At 39.9% G+C, this 15,709-nt stretch overlaps 1 pseudogene; it reads left to right on the top strand.

Moving 5' to 3' along the window:
- Positions 1 to 15,709, top strand: part of LOC138848866 (N-alpha-acetyltransferase 20-like) — a 115,818-nt pseudogene that overhangs the window by 36,681 nt on the left and 63,428 nt on the right.

Below are 15,709 nucleotides of genomic sequence, written 5' to 3' on the forward strand. Positions count from 1 at the left end.
TCTTACTCCATTTACTCTGCTTTCATATTAACTTGTTCAAGACAGAAGGCCAATTTTCTAATAAAAAACATCACATTCTGATTTTGTCAGACTTTTCCTCATGATATCCATTAAATTCTACCCTTGATATTTCATCATTATTAAAAATTTGGTATAAAAATTTTGCTATGGTTACTTTAAACATTTTGGCTACTGTCCTTCACAGATGCATCACATTGGCAAGTGCTTGATGGCCACTTATCCCACCAGGACACCACCGCTTGGAACTTTCTTGGCTCTACACTGCACGACTTGAGGGTCACTTCTGCTCATCCCTGTCCTTGTATCAGCCTTTATAGGTCTGGCCCAGGAGCTATCCTGTGAGGCATTCAGGCTCTGTCCAAACCCTGGGTAATCCCATCCATTTTCATGATTTAACAACCACCCCTGAAAAGATGTTGAATGATTGATTTTACATAGAAGATAAAATCAGACTGTCATTCAGAGTAGATTAAATTCAGTCTTCCTTGGAGGTGAAAGACTATGCATTTATTGTATCTAAGCTGCCCTTCTTTTGCTTTTTAAATTGTAATTGGAGATATGCCTAGTAGAGGGGGAATTCAGACTGTAGTCATTAGTGGTGTTCTTTATTGGGACATCTATTTCCGTAACTAAACTAAAGAACAAGATATAAAATCCAACTTTAACATTCTGACTCCATGAGTCCTTGATTGAAATCATAATTTGTGCGTGAGATACCTGTCAACACCTTTGCCCTCTGCCAGTGACAGCTAAAGCAATAGAAACCGTGTTGCAAGGAGCAGCTGTCTCTTTAATAATTTATAGTGTGCTACTAAATAAATAAAACAGGAAAATGGAAAGAACATCCACAGCTCTATTTTCTCTGAACTCTCATATTTGTGGCACACATATTCAAGAAAAATTTGCTTGTTAAACCTTATTTGTAAGTATTGAAAGTTACATTATTATTATTGAAGATTTATGTTTGCATTTGCTGCTTACCATTGGCAGAGGGATATAGATGTACCAAGGGAAATATTGCAGTTATCACTGGCATAATATTAGGGAGGAAATTTTTATATTTTCAATAATTTACTAAAATGTTCACAAACTTATTCCTGTAATATTAATTACTGTGTAGCTCTTTTTTGTATTATGCTAGTTAAAGTAGCTTTGTCCATTGCTATCTTTTCCCTTTTTTGTATTTAAAAAGTTATTTATTTATTTATTTGAAAGGCAGACAGGAAGAGAGAGAGCAGAGAGAGAGGGAGAAAGGGAGAGAGAGAGAGAGAGAGAGAGAGGTCTGCCATCCACTGGTTCATTCCCCAAATGGCCACAATAACTAGGGCTGGGCCATGCCAAAGCCAATAGCCTAGAGCTTCTTCCAGGCCTCTGATGTGAGTGCAGGCGTCTGATCGATGGGGCCATCTTTAACTGCTTTCCAGGTACATTAGCGTACATTAGCAGAGAGCTGGATCAGAAGTAGAGTACCCAGCACTCAAAACAGTGGGATATGGGATACCACCATTGTAGGTAGTGGTTTTACCTGCTTTGCCACAACACCAGCCCCCTCTTTTAATTCTTATTTTGTTTAAATCACATTTGATAGTTTTTTTTTTCCTTTGAGGGGCAGATAGTATATATTTTAGGCTGTGTGGGCCACATGATCTCTGTTTCAACAGTTCAATTTTTCCCTGGCAGTGCTAAAGCACTCATAGAAAATGTATAAAAAAAATGAGTATGACTATGTTCCAGTAAAACTTTATACATAGACATTAAAATCTTAATTTCTTTAATTTTCACGTTATTGAATATTATATTCCTTTTGAGTTTTTACATGTATTTGTAAAGTACTTAGAAATGTAAGAAACATTTTTACCTCTCAGGCTATAAGAGATATAAAAACAGTGACAGGACAGATTTAGCCTCTGAAATTTGGCCAGTTTAGTGTCCAAGCCCTAATCCAAATCACTTAACTTTAATTCTGATCTATTTCTTTCTGTATTACTTTTCTTCTCTCACACAATTACAGTATTGAGCCAATTTTAAGTTTATGTTACACAATTTTAAGGAATCCATTACACTATAATTTTCCCCTCAAAATTACAAACACAGCCTTGTGTTATAAACAGAAATGATAATGAATAAACATAATTATCACTAATTTATTGACAAGTTAAGCTTTCATATTTATGTACTAATTATAAAAGGTGAAGCTATAAAAGGTGAACCTCCAATGATAAGGTTTTGCTATATGCTTGCTTATAAATTAGACTGCCTTTATCAATTAAAAAGTCAATATCTATTGTCTAATTTTTCTTCCATCAAATGTTATGTATGGTAATTAATCATACAATCTAACCTGTACTAAAGGCAATGGTTTAGACTATTGCAAAATTCATTAGATTAAACAGATACTTAATAGAGACAAATTTCAAACAGATACATTGACTTCAAATAACCATCCAACTAATTTCTCTGGTGGTTTTCAACATATTCATAAATACATTTATATATTTCCTATTGAGGTGTGGGACATATGTTGTCTTTCCTTGAACAAGGACCTACATTTTCACTCGATTATTGACAACATAATGCAACAGAAACAATTCTGTATAATTTCCAAAGCTATGGCAGAAAAGGCCATACAACTTTTTCCTGGTTCTCCTGAGACACTCATGGGCTAGGGACAAGGAGGTTGGCAGATTTTTCTGGGCTACCATGTTGGTGGATCTAAATGTGGGTACTCTGATTGACAGTTCATTTCCCAGGCAACTACTAGCGCAGAGACCACAGTCCAGTCAATCCCTCAGGTGACAAAAGCCCCAGCCAAAACCTGCGTGCAACCTCACCAGAGACTCCAAGTGAGAAATGACCAGCTGATCCCTTCGTGGATTCTTGTCCCATAAAATTATAAGCAAAATAAAATATTTGCTTTCATTGACAAACTCATGAATAAATTTTAGGCTGCAGAGAGCAGCAACATGGCGAAATAGGAAGGGAGCACACTGATAGTCCAGGAAGAGACAGTTTAATAAAAGTGGAGATACTGCAGGTTCAAGGAAGAGTAGGGGAAGAAACAGCAGAGGAAACTCTTCCAGAACTAGTGATTCACAGTGGACCTGCGTGGAGAGTGTGGGAGCCCATAGTTTAGGACACCAGCAGCACAATCAACACCCCAGCACTGGAACGCGAGGTGAGCCAAAACTCAATAGCCCGAGACACCAGCGGGCAAGCAGAAAGAGGAGACTAGAGGGAACGAGGCTTGAAACCCTGTGGGGAAAAGTTCACCAGGCTAACTAGAAGAGAGAGGAAGAAAAATCAGAGTCAGTGAACTCAGGGGGCTTCCATAGCCTTGGCAGCTCATGACAAGAGCCTAGGGTGATTACTGAGGCCATAAACAAGAGTGTCAATTTGTTAAGTCAACAACAGGAGTCACTGTGCACTTACTCCTCATGTAGGATCTTTTTCCTTAGTGTGCTGTACATTGAGATTTAATGCTATAACTAGTACTCAAACAGTATTTTTCACTTTATGTTTCTGTGTGGGAGCAAACTGTTGAAATCTTTACTTAATGTATGCTAAACTGATCATCTGTATATAAAGAGAATCGAAAATGAATCTTGATGTGAATGGAAGGGGAGAGGGAGTGGGAAAGGGGAGGGTTGCTGGTTGGACGGACGTTAGGCGGGGGAAGCCATTGAAATCCATATTCTGTACTTTGGAAATTTATATTCATTAAATAAAAGTTAAAAAAAAAAGTGACTGATACAGACATGAGTTTCTCTCTCTCCGCTCACTTCTCAAAGGGAAGCAAGATAAAGAGCAGGCACCATTTTGGACATATGTCATAAGCAGAGCAACCTCAGGTCTGCACCGGCCCTCAGCCTAGCAGAAAAACCTGACTTGGGGGGGGTGAAATAACAGGAGATTAGGACCTAGTGAATGTGTGGTGCTAATGAACTGAGACTGTGAAAAAAGAGACGGTGGGGGAGAGAACTCATGGAATTCATGTGAGTACTCTCCAGAGATGCTACAATTCGGTAACCTTGGCAACTGAGTGGGAGCCTACAGGAGAATTTGAGCTTACACTGAGAGCAGCACAGATTCTCTGTGTGGGCCTTGGGAAAGAGCTTCCGATCTCTGGCTCCTGTCGGTATGTCATTCGCCAGCTAACTACCTCCAATTCCATTCAGCTGTGCGGAATTACTTTCCTTTTGAATCAAAAAAAAAAAGAAAGGAAGGAAGAGAGATTTACCATGCCTAACCTGGGAGTGTCACCTTTGGCACACACCCTTAACCCTGAGGAACCAAACAGAGCTCTCAGGCCAAACCCATCTCAAGCCTGTAGGGCTCCATCAAAAGCAGACAGTCCACTTCATACAGTCAGAGTATAACAAGAAAAAACACCACAGCGAGGGAAGAAGAATACAAAGATATCTCCACAATGCCAAACAACAAACGCAAAACCAAGGAAACAAGAACAAGGAAGACATTACAACACCCCCAAATGAACAAGACACCCCAAGCCAAGATTATGAAAATTATGAGATGGAAGAAATGCAAGATTTGGATTTCAAAAAATTTATGATAAGAACAATTAGAAGTTTTCAAAAACAAATGCATGAGGTATGGAATTCATTACTGGACATGATAGAAAATCTCCTTCGAGAAAATGAAATCTTAAGAAGGAATCAAAATGAAATGCAGAAACTAGTAGAACAGGAAAATGTAATAGTGAAAAGAAATCAAAATGAAAATAAGAACTCAGTAGAACAAATGACAAACACATTAGAGAGCCTTAAAAACAAAATGGGTGAAGCAGAAGAGAGAATATTGGACTTAGAAGACAGAGAACAGGAAAGGATACAGTCAGACCAAAGAAAAGAAGAGAAAATTAGAAATCTAAAAAATATTGTTGGAAATCTACAGGATACTATTAAAAAACCCAACATTTGGGTTCTAGGAGTTCCTGAAGGCATGGAGAGAGAAAGGATTAGAAGGCCTTTTTAGTGAGATAATTGCAGAGAACTACCCAGGTTTGGAGAAGGACAGAGACATCCTAGTACAGGAAGCTCATAGAACCCCTAGTAAACATGACCAAAAGAGATCCTCACCACGACACATAGTAATCAAAATCACTACAGTGAAACATAAAGAAAAGATTCTAAAATGTGCAAGAGAGAAACGTCAGATTACTCTCAGAGGATCTCCAATCAGACTCACAGCTGACTTCTCATCAGAAACCCTACAAGCTAGAAGGGAATGGCAAGACATAGCCCAGGTACTAAGAGAGAAAAACTGCCAGCCCAGAATATTATATCCTGCAAAGCTCTCATTTGTGAATGAAGGAAATAAAGACCTTTCATAACAAACAGAAATTGAAAGAATTTGTAGCCACTAGTCCATCCCTGCAAAAGATGCTTAAAGATGTGTTACACACAGAAACACGGTCATCAGTATGAAAGAAGGTAAACGAAGGAAACCTCACAGCAAAAGATCACGGGGAATTCAAAGCATATATTAGAAAATATCTTCGGCAAATGGCAGGGCAAAGTTACTACTTATCAATAGTCACATTGAACGTGAATGGCCTGAACTGTCCAGTTAAAAGACACCAATTGGCTGATTGGGTTAAGGAACAAAACCCATCTATTTGCTGCTTACAAGAAACACATCTTTCTAACAAAGATCCATACAGACTGAAAGTGAAAGGCTGGAAAAAGATATACCATGCCAACAGAAATGAAAAAAGAGCAGGCGTAGCCATCTTAATATCGGACAACATAAACTTAACCGCTAAAACTGTTAGGAGAGACAAAGAGGGGCACTATATAATGATTAAGGAATCAATTCAACAGGAAGATATAACAATTATCAATGTATATGCACCTAACTACAGGGCACCGGTTTATCTAAAAGATTTGTTAACGGACTTAAAGGGAGACTTAGACCCCAATACAATAGTACTGGGGGACTTCAATACTCCACTCTCAGAAATAGACAGACCAACAGGACAGAAGATCAACAAGGTGACAGTAGATTTAAACGACACTATAGCCCAAATGGATCTAACAGATATCTACAGAACTTTCAATCCTACAGCTAAAGATTTTACATTCTTCTCAGCAGTACATGGACCTTCTCTAGGATTGACTACATACTAGGCCATAAAGCAAGTCTCAGCAAATTCAAAAAAATTAGAATCACACCATGCAGCTTCTCAGACCACAGTGGAATGGAGGTGTAAATTAGCAATGCAGGAGTCCCTAGAGAATATGCAAACACATGGAGACTGAACAACATGCTCCTGAATGAACACTGGGTCATAGAAGAAATTATAAAGAGAAATCAAAAACTTTCTGTAAGTAAATGAGGATAACAGCACAACATACCAAAACTTATGAGATACAGCAAAAGCAGTGTTGAGAAGAAAGTTTATATCAATAGGTGCCTACATCAAGAAATTGGAAAGGCACGAAATAGATGAGCTTTCAATACATCTCAAGGATCTAGAAAAACTGCAGCAAACCAGACCCAAATCTAGTAGGAGAAGAGAAATAATGAAAACCAGAGAAGAAATCAACAGGATTGAATCCAAAAAAAAATTACAAAAAACCAGCCGAACGAGGAGCTGGTTTTTTGAAAAAATAAACAAAATTGACACCCCATTGGCCCAACTAACTAAAAAAAGAAAAGACCCAAATCAATAAAATCAGAGATGAAAAAGGAAACGTAACAACAGACACCACAGAAATAAAAAGAATCATCAGAAATTACTACAAGGACTTGTATGCCAGCAAACAGGGAAACCTATCAGAAATGGATAGATTCCTGCACACATGCAATCTACCTAAATTGAACCAGGAAGACATAGAAAACCTAAACAGACCCATAACTGAGACATAAATTGAAACAGTAATAAAGGCCCTCCCAACAAAGAAAAGCCCAGGACCTGATGGATTCACTGCTGAATTCTACCAGACATTTAAAGAAGAAATAACTCCAATTCTTCTCTAACGTTATCCCTCTTAGTATTTTTTGTTTGTTTGTTCTACTTAATACTTTTGGTTGAATACTGCAATCAATACACAGAACATCGAAAAAGAGGGAATCCTGCCAAATTCTTTCTATGAAGCCAGCAACACCTTAATTCCTAAGCTGGAAAAAGATGCAGCACTGAAAGAGAATTACAGACCAATATCCCTGATGAACATAGATGCAAAAATTCTCAATAAAATTCTGGCCAATAGAATGCAACAACACATCAGAAAGATCATCCACCCAGACCAAGTGGGATTTATCCCTGGTATGCAGGGATGGTTCGATGTATGCAAAACAATCAACATGATACACCACATTAACAGACTGCAGAAGAAAAAACATATGATTATTTAAATAGATGCAGAGAAAGCACTTAATAAATATAACACCCTTTCATGATGAAAACTCTAAGCAAACTGGGTTTGGAAGGAACATTCCTCAATACAATCAAAGCAATTTATGAAAGACCCACGGCCAGCATCCTATTGAATGAGGAAAAGTTGGAAGCATTTCCACTGAGATCTGGTACCAGACAGGGATGCCCACTCTCACCACTGCTATTCAATATAGTTCTGGAAGTTTTAGCCAGAGCTATTAGGCAAGAAAAAGAAATTAAAGGGATACAAATTGGGAAGGAAGAACTCAAACTATCCCTCTTTGCAGATGATATGTTTCTTTATTTAGGGGATCCAAAGAACTCTACTAAGAGACTATTGGAACTTATAGAAGAGTTTGGCAAAGTAGCAGGATATAAAATCAATGCACAAAAATCAATAGCCTTTGTATACACAGGCAATGCCATGGCTGAGGAAGAACTTCTAAAATCAATCCCATTCACAATAGCTACAAAAACAATCAAATACCTTGGAATAAACTTAAACAAGGACATTTAAGATCTCTATGATAAAAATTACAAAACCTTAAAGAAAGAAATAGAAGAGGATACGAAAAAATGGAAAAATCTTCCATGCTCATGGATTGGAGGAATCAATATCATCAAAATGTCCATTCTCCCAAAAGCAATTTATACATTCAATGCAATACCAATCAAAGTACCAAAGACATTCTTCTCAGATCTGAAAAAAATGATGCTGAAATTAATGTGGATAAGCAGCAGACCTCAAATAGCTAAACCAATCTTGTACAACAAAAACAAAGCTGGAAGCATCAAAATACCAGATTTCAGGACATACTACAGGGCAGTTATAATCAAAACAGCATGGTACTGGTACAGAAACAGACAGATAGACCAATGGAACAGAATTGAAACACCAGAAATCAATCCAAACATCTAAAGCCAACTCATATTTGAACAAGGATCTAAAACCAATCCCTGGAATAAGGACAGTCTATTCAATAAATGGTGCTGGGAAAATTAGATTTCCACATACGGAATCATGAAGCAAGACCCCTACCTTTCACCTTACACAAACATTCACTCAACATGGATTAAAGACTTAAATCTACAACCTGATACCATCAGGTTATTAGAGAACATTGGAGAAACCCTGCAAGGTATAGGTACTGGCAAAGACTTCCTAGAAAAGACCCCGGAGGCGCAGGCAGTCAAAGCCAAAATTAACTATTGGGATTGCATCAAATTGAGAAGTTTCTGTACTGCAAAAGAAACAGGAAAGTGAAGAGGCAACCGACAGAATGGGAAAAAATATTTGCAAACTATGCAACAGATAAAGGGTTGACAACCAGAAACTACAAAGAAATCAAGAAACTCCACAACAACAAAACAAACAACCCACTTAAGAGATGGGCCAAGGACCTCAACAGACATTTTTCAAAAGAGGAAATCCAAATGGCCAACAGACACATGAAAAAATGTTCAGGATCACTAGCAATTAGGGAAATGCAAATCAAAACCACAATGAGGTTTCACCTCACCCCGCTTAGAATGGCTCACATGCAGAAATCTACCAACAATAGATGCTGGCGAGGATGTGGGGAAAAAGGGACACTAACCCACTGTTGGTGGGAATGCAAATTGGTTAAGCCACTATGGAAGTCAGTCTGGAGATTCCTCAGAAACCTGAAGATAACCCTACCGTTCGACCCAGCCATCCCACTCCTTGGAATTTACCCAAAGGAAATTAAATTGGCAAACAAAAAAGCGGTCTGCACATTAATGTTTATTGCAGCTCAATTCACAATAGCTAAGACCTGGAACCAACCCAAATGCCCATCAACAGTAGACTGGATAAAGAAATTATGGGACGTGTACTCTATCAAATACTATACAGCAGTCAAAAACAACGAAACCCGGTCATTTGCAACAAGATGGAGGAATCTGTAAAACATCATGCTGAGTGAAGTAAGCCAGTCCCAAAGGGACAAATATCATATGTTCTCCCTGATTGGAGACAACTAACTGAGCACCAAAGAGGAAACTTGTCGAAGTGAAATGGACACTATGAGAAACAGTGACTTGATCAGCTCTTGTCCTGACGGTTGATGTACAATGTAACACTTTATCCATTTTAGTATTTTTTTTGTTCTAGTACTATTGGTTGAACTCTATAATTAACACACAATTACTCTTAGGTGTTTAAATTTTAACTGAAAAGTGATCCCTGTTGGGAATTTGGAAAGCATTATGCTGAGTGAAATAAGCCAGTCCCAAAGGGACAAATACCATATGTTCTCCCTGATCGGTGACAACTAACCGAGCACCAAAAAGGAAACCTGTTAAAGTGAAATGAACACTATGAGAAACGGTGACTTGATCAGCCCTCACCCTGACTGTTGATGAACAACTTAATACGTTATCGCTCTTAGTATTTTTTGTTTGTTTGTTCTACTTAATACTTTTTGTTGAATACTGCAGTCAATACACAGTTATTCTCAAGTGTTGAAATTTAACAGAAAAGTGATCGCTGTTAAATATAAGAGTGGGAATAAGAGAGGGAAGAGATGTGCAATTCGGAACATGCTCAAGCTGACTTACCTCAAACGGTAGAGTTAGAAACATACCAGGGGATTACAATTCAATCCCATCAAGGTGGCATGTACCAATGCCATCTCACTAGTCCAAGTGATCAATTTCTGTTCACAATTGATTATAATGATAGGACTAGGAGCCAAAAGGAGCACATAAACAAGGCTAGTGTCTGCAAATACTAGCTGATAGAATCAAAAAGGGAGATAATGATCCAACATGGGAAGTGAGATACACAGCAGACCCATAGAATGGCAGATGTCCTAAACAGCACTCTGGCCTCAGAATCAGCCCTTAAGGCACGCAGATCTGGCTGAAAAGCCCATGAGAGTATTACAGGCATGGAAAGCCAAAACACTCTGGAAAAAAAATAAAAACAACAACAACAAACCCTACATGAAAGATCTCCATGAGTGAGATCCCAGTGGAAAGAACAGGTCATCAAAGAAGGAGGTACCTTTATCTGAAGGGAGGAGAGAACTTCCACTTTGACTACGACCTTGTCTAAATATGATCAGAGTTGGTGAACTAGTACTATTGGTTGAACTCTATGATTAACACACAATTATTCTTAGGTGTTTAAATTTTAACTGAAAAGTGATCACTGTTAAATATAAGAGTGGGAATAAGAGAGGGAGGAGATGTAAAATTTCGGACATGCTCAATCGGACTTGCCCCAATTGGTGGAGTTAGAAACGTGCCAGGGGATTCCAATACAATCCCATCAAGGTGGCAGGTACCAGTGCCATCTCACTAGTCCAAGTGATCAATTTCAGTTCGCAATTGATCATAATGAAAGGACTAAGAGTCAAAGGGAGCACATAAGCAAGTCTAGTACCTGCTAACACTAACCGATAGAATAAATAAAGGGGAGAGTGATCCAACATGGGAAGTGAGATACTCAGCAGACTCATAGAATGGCAGATGCCCTAAATAGCACTCTGGCCTCAGAATCAGCCCTAAAGGCATTCAGATCTGGCTGAAAAGCCCATGAGAGTATTTCAGGCATGGAAAGCCAAGACACTCTGGCAAAAGATCTCTGTGAGTGAGATCTCAGTGGAAAGAACAGGTCTTCAAAGAAGGAGGTACCTTTCTCTGAAGGGAGGAGAGAACCTCCACTTTGACTATGACCTTGTCTAAACAAGATAAGAGTCGGAGAACTCAGAGGGCTTCCATAGCCTTGGAAACTCATGACTGGAGCATAGGGAGATTACTGATGCCATAGACAGGAGTGTCAATTGGTAAAGTCAACAACAGGAGTCACTGTGCACTTACTCCTCATGTAGGATCTCTGTCCTTAATGTGCTGTGCATTGAGATTTAATGCTATAACGAGTACTCAAATAATATATTTCACTTTGTGTTTCTATGGGGGTGCAAACTGTTGAAATCTTTACTTAATGCATACTAAACTGATCCTCTGTAAAAAAAAAAAAAAAAAAAAAAAAAAAAAAGAAAAAAAAGAAAAGAAAAGAAACGAAACTATCAACTCCCAACTTGACTCTCACTGGGATTAAACATGACAATAGGTCTGATCTGATTTCATCATCATTAAAAAAAATCATCTATTATTTTTCACTTTATGTTTCTGTGTGGGAGCAAACTGTTGAAATCCTTACTTAATGTATACTAAGCTGATCTTCTGTATATTAAGATAATCAAAAATGAATCTTGATGTGAATGGAAGGGGAGAGGGAGTGGGAAAGGGGAGGGTTGTGGGTGGGAGGGACGGTATGGGGGGGGAAGCCATAGTAATCCATTATTCGTACTTTGGAAACGTATATTCATTAAATAAAAGTTAAAAAAAAAAAAAAAAGAAAGAAAGAAAAAAGTAAAAAAAAAAAAAAATCAATATCATCAAAATGTCCATTCTTCCAAAAGCAATTTATGGATTCAATGCAGTGCCAATCAAAATATCAAAGAGATTCTTCTCAGATCTGGAAAAAATGATGCTGAAATTCATATGGATAGCCGGCGCTGCGGCTCACTAGGCTAATCCTCCGCCTAGCGGCGCCGGCACACCGGGTTCTAGTCCCGGTCGGGGCGCCGGATTCTGTCCCGGTTGCCCCTCTTCCAGGCCAGCCCTCTGCTGTGGCCAGGGAGTGCAGTGGAGGATGGCCCAGGTGCTTGGGCCCTGCACCCCATGGGAGACCAGGAAAAAGCACCTGGCTCCTGGCTCCTGCCATCGGATCAGCGCGGTGCGCCGGCCGCAGCACGCTGGCCGCGGCGGCCATTGGAGGGTGAACTAACGGCAAAAGGAAGACCTTTCTCTCTGTCTCTCTCTCACTGTCCACTCTGCCTGTCAAAAAAAAAAAAAAAAAGAAATTCATATGGAAACACAGGAGACCTAGAATAGCTAACACAATTTTATACAACAAAAACAAAGCTGGAGGTATCACAATACCAGATTTCAAGACATACTACAGGGCAGTTATAATCAAAACAGCCTGGTACTGCTAGAAAAACAGATTGATAGACCAATGGAACAGAATAGAAACACAAGAAATTGGCCAGCACTGTGGCTAATCCTCCACCTGCAGCGCTGGCACACTGGGTTCTAGTCACGGTCAGGTGCCAGATTCTGTCCCAGTTGCTCCTCTTCCAGTCCAGCTCTCTTCTGTGGCCCGGGAGGGCAGCAGAGGATGGCCCGGCTCCTGGCTTCAGATCAGCTCGGTGCCGGCCGTGGCAGCCACTAGGGGAGTGAACCAATGGAAGGAAGACCTTTGTCTCTCTCTCTCATTGTCTATAACTCTACCTTTCTAATAAAAAAAAGAAAGAAAGAAACACAAGAAATCAATCCAAACATTTACAACCATCTTATATTTGACCAAAGAGCTAAAACCAATCCCTGGAGCAATAACAGTCTCTTCAACAAATGGTGCTGGGAAAACTGGATTTCCACATGCAAAGTATGAAGCAAGACCCCTACCTTATATCTTTAATCCATTCAACAGGGATTAAAGACCTAAATCTACCACCTGGTATCATCAAATTATTAGTGAACATTGGGAAAACCCTGCAAGACATTGGCACAGGCAAAGAGTTCTTGGGAAAGAACCCAGAGGAACAGGTAATCAAACCAAAATTAATAAATGAGATTGCATCAAATTGATAAGCTTCTGTACTGCAAAAGAAACACTCAGGAAAGTAACAGGAAACCAACAGAATGGGAGAAATTATTTGCAAACTATGCAACTGTTAAAGGATTAATAACCAGAATACATAAAGAGATCAAGAAACTCCACAACAACAAAACAAAAAACTCAGTTAAGAAATGAGCAAAGGATTTAAACAGACAATTTTCAAAAGAGGAAATCCAAATGGCCAACGGACACATGAAAAAATGCTCAGGATCACTAAGCCATCACAGAAATGCAAATCAAACCCACAATGAGGTTTCACCTCATCCCAGTTAGAATGGCTTTCATACGGAAATCAACAAACAACAAATGCTGGCAAGCATGTGGGGAGAAAGGTAGCCTAATCCACTGTTGGTGGGAATGTAAACTGATAAAACCACATGGAAATCAGTTTGGAGATACCTCAGAAATCTGAATATATACCTACCATATGACCCAGCCAATGCACTCCTTGGAATTTACCCAAAGGAAATGAAATCAGCAAATAAAAGAGTTATCTGCACCCCTATGTTTAATTCAGCTCAATTCACAATAGCTAAGACATGGATTCAACATAAATGCTCATCAACTGGAGACTGGATAAAGAAACTATGGGATATGTACTCTATGGTATACTACATAGCATTTAAAAAATGAAATCTGGTCATTTGCAACAAAATGGATGAATCTGAAAAATATCATACTAAGTGAAATAAGCCAGTCCCAAGGGACAAATACCATATGTTCTCCCTGATCTGTGATAACTAACAGAGCACCTAAGAGGAAACCTATAGACATGAAATTGACACTTTGAGAAACAATGACTTGAACAGCACGGGTCTTGACTGTCAAGGAACAGTTTCTTTTTTTTTTTTTTTCCTTAATGGGAGAATTGGACTGGGAATAGGAGAGGGAGGAGGAGATGGGGTGGGAGTAGATGTGGGGGGGTTGGTATGGTGGGAAGAATCACTGTATTCCTAAAGTTGTACTTATGAAAGAATCAATCAAAAGAAAGATGAATGAAAAACCAGGGGTGGGCATTTGCCACAGGAGTTAAAATCACCACTTAGGACCACTGAATCTCATATTGGAGTATTTGGTTAGGATCTCAGCTGTTCCTCTCTCTATCGGGCTTCCTGCTGACATGCACCCCAGAAGGCAGCAGTCCATTCAAGACCCTCATTCCCAGCTCTGGGGTTTGGCCTGGCCCAGCCATGGCTGTTGCAGGTATCTGGAGAGTGAACCAGTGAATAGATCTCTCTTTCTGACACCTTTCCCTCTGCCTCTGCTTCTGCCTCTCCCTCTCCCTTTCTCCCTTGCAAATGAAATGATGATAGATAGATAGAAAGATAAAATTTAAAGAAGATCCAGAGATGGCTCAGAGGTTGAATTATTCAATGTGGACTTCAAAATATCTGTGATAAAAATGCTAACAGAGGCCGGCGCTGCGGCTCACTAGGCTAATCCTCCGCCTTGCAGCGCCAGCACACCGGGTTCTAGTCCCGGTCGGGGCACCGGATTCTGTCCCGGTTGCCCCTCTTCCAGGCCAGCTCTCTGCTGTGGCCCGGGAGTGCAGTGAAGGATGGCCCAAGCACTTGGGCCCTGCACCCCGTGGGAGACCAGGATAAGTACGTGGCTCCCGCCGGCTGCAGCGCACCAGCCGTGGTGGCCATTGGAGGGTGAACCAACGGCAAAGGAAGACCTTTCTCTCTGTCTATCTCTCTCACTGTCCACTCTGCCTGTCAAAAAAAAAAATGCTAACAGAGTGGCCAATGCTGTGGCGTAGCAGGTAATACCTCCACCTATAGTGCTGGCATCTCATATGAGTGCCAGTTCAAGTCCTGGCTGCTCCACTTCTGATCCAGCTCTCTGCTATGGACTGGGAAAGCAGTAGAGGATGGCCCAAGTCCTTGGGCCCCTGCCCCCACATGGGAGACCCAGAAGAAGCTCCTGGCTCCTGGCTTTGGATTGGCGAAGCTCCAGCCATTGCGGCCAATTGGGGAATGAACCAGCGGTTGGAAGATTTCTCTCTCTCTCTCTCTCTCTCTCTCTCTCTCTCTCTCTGCCTCTCCTCTCTCTCTGTAACTCTTTCAAATAAATAAATAAATCTTTTAAAAAATGCTAACAGATCCAGGAGGAATGAGGCCAACATGCATAAAGACAGAGAAAGAATTTCAGCAAAGAACTGGAAGATGTACATTAGAAAATAGAACCAAAGGAATTCTCAAAATGGAAAATATAATACCAGAAATGCTGAAGGGAAATATCAGAGCTGACATTCCCACCTTATTCCTGATCTTTGGGGAAAAAAGCTCAACATCTGAACACCAAGTAGAGGGTTAATTGTAGAGAAGGGGCATGTTTTTTATGATGCCCTCAAATTGGAGACATGCTCTTTTTAGTTTGCTGAGTTTATCTTATTACAAATGAAGGATGAATTTTGTCAGATTATTTTTCTATAAGTTAAGACAATACAGTTGGCATCAGAAGTGGGATTCTCTAGAAAGAGTCTGATTCACTGAAGCATGGTGAAATCATTATTTGGAAAAAGGAAGGAATGATGTCTGGGTAGCTCTCAAATCCCCCTGGGGATGAGATAG

The sequence above is a fragment of the Oryctolagus cuniculus genome, chromosome 3, assembly GCF_051225735.1.
Source record: "Oryctolagus cuniculus isolate XC-2025 breed Fujian yellow rabbit chromosome 3, ASM5122573v1, whole genome shotgun sequence".
In the NCBI taxonomy this organism is placed as follows: domain Eukaryota; kingdom Metazoa; phylum Chordata; class Mammalia; order Lagomorpha; family Leporidae; genus Oryctolagus; species Oryctolagus cuniculus.